The sequence below is a fragment of the Carcharhinus amblyrhynchos genome, chromosome 4 (assembly GCF_965287045.1).
Source record: "Carcharhinus amblyrhynchos chromosome 4, sCarAmb.v2.hapA, whole genome shotgun sequence".
NCBI classification, from domain to species: domain Eukaryota; kingdom Metazoa; phylum Chordata; class Chondrichthyes; order Carcharhiniformes; family Carcharhinidae; genus Carcharhinus; species Carcharhinus amblyrhynchos.
Genome location: NC_137327.1, coordinates 30,967,056 through 30,969,454, shown reverse-complemented (window position 1 = coordinate 30,969,454; position 2,399 = coordinate 30,967,056).

Here is a 2,399-nt window from a genome sequence, read left to right as displayed (position 1 = left end):
AGTGGAGTGCCCCAGGGACCTGTTCTAGGACCCTTGCTGTTTGTCATTTTCATAAATGACCTGGATGAAGAAGTGGAGGGATGGGTTAGTAAGATCGCCGATGATACGAAGGTTGGTGGTGTTGTGGATATTCTGGAGGGATGCCAGAAGTTGCAGCGTGACATAGATAGGATGCAAGACTGGGCGGAGAAGTGGCAGATGGACTTCAACATGGATAAATGTAGTGGTCCATTTTGGCAGGACCAACGGGATGCGGGAGTACAATGTCAAGGGTAAGAGTCTTAGCTGGGTTGAAGAGCAGAAGGATCTTGGGGTCCGGGTTCATAGGACTCTTAAATTGGCCTCGCAGGTGGAGGATGTGGTCAAGAAGGCGTATGGTGTACTGACCTTCATTAATCGAGGGATTGAGCTTAGGAGTCGGGAGGTAATGCTGCAACTTTATGGGACCCTTGTCAGACCCCACTTGGAGTACTGTGTGCAGTTCTGGTTGCCTCACTACAGGAAGGATGTGGAAGCTATTGAGAGGGTGCAGAGGAGATTTACAAGGATGTTGCCTTATGGAGATAGGTTGAGGGAGCTAGGTCTCTTCTCCCTGGAGAGACAAAGGTTGAGAGGCGACCTGATAGAGGTTTATAAAATGTTGAGAGGAACAGATAGGGTGGATTCTCGGAGGCTATTTCCCAGGGCTGAAATGGTTGCTATGAGAGGTCACAGGTTTAAGGTGCTGGGAAGCAAGTACAGAGGAGATGTTAGGGGAAAGTTTTTCGCTCAGAGGGTGGTGAGTGAGTGGAATCGGCTGCCGTCGGTGGTGGTAGAGGCGAACTCGCTGGGGTCTTTTAAAAGACTTCTGGATGAATATATGGGATCTAATGGCATTGGAAGTTACAGGTAGTTCTATTGCTTGGTAGGTATAGATGTGATTGGCGCAACTTGTGGGCCGAAGAGCCTGTTTGTGCTACGTTCTATGTTCATTTGATTGATGGGGTGGGGAGAGGGGGGTGCGCAACATGGTGGCACTGTTTAGCACTGCTGCCGCACAATGCCAGGGGCCCAGGTTCAATTCCAGCCTCAGGTGACTGTCTGTGTGGAGTTTGCATATTCTCCCCGTGTCTGTATGGGTTTCCTTTGGGTGCTTCGGTTTCCTCCCACACTCCAAAGATGTGCAGGTTAGATTGATTGGCAATGTTAAATCGACTCTTAGTATTAGGGGAACAAGGTAGGGTAAATACATAGGGTTATGGGGATAGGGCCTGGGTGTGATTGTAGTCGGCACAGGCTCGATAGGCTAAATGGCCGGCTTCTGCACTGTGGGGAATCTATGATTGAATTCTAAGTTGAAGAAGTTGATGAGAAGGGATGAATGCTGGACATCCTTTGTCTTGAAGGCAGATTGGTGACCTGGTTCAGAGGTCTTTAAAATTATGGAAGCTTTTGAGAGAGTAGATTCAGAGAGTGTTTGAAGTTGAAGGAGAGAGCAATATAAAATGACCACCAGGAAATCAAATAGAGAACTCAGGAGAACTTTCAACTAGGGAGTGATGAAAATGTGAACTGTAGAGTGATTAAGGGTAAGTAGAATGGGACAGCACTGTTTTACTGTTCTCAAACAGGGGAAGGTGGATAAGCATAAAAGGGAGAGGAAAGTGAGAGTTATGTTTTAGAGTTAAGTGGGAGAAAGTTCAAGTGAAACATAAATACCAGCATGGACTGGGTTAGCTAAGTGGCTTGTTTCTATATGTATGCTATGTGATTCTGTGTAAGGATGGTCCTTTAGTCTGTGAAGTTTGGAATAATTTCATTGAAGCATAAAATTATTAGGGGCTAGGTACTGTAGACGGTAAGATGTTGTTTCCCCCTATCGGAGCATCTGGAACTAGAATCATGGGCTCCCTATACTGCAGAGAGTCTATCGAATCTGCACTAACCACAAACCCACCCAGGCCCTATTCCCATAACCCCACATATTCACCCTACTAATCCCCCTGAAACTAGGGTCAATTTATCATGGCCCATCAACCTAACCTGCACATTATTGGACTGTGGGAAGAAACCAGAGCACCCAGAGAAAACACACGCAGACATAGGGAGGACGTGCAGACTCCTCACAGATAGTGACCCAAGCCAGGAGCTGAACCCGGATCCCTGGCGCAATGCTCACCACTGTGCCACGGTGCCGGAGACACTGGGCCCGATTTTACCATTGTGTCGCACCCGAAAACGGGCGTGAAAACGTGGTCAAGGCAGTGTGTGAGGTCATTAACGTGATGTGCGCTCGTGTCCGCGCAGATGGCCACTTTATTGAGACCCGGGAATGGCAGCGATCTGATTCACGCCCGAAATGGGCACAATGGCGACTTAAATGTACTTGCATGCATCTAATGAATTAATGAACTGCGCAC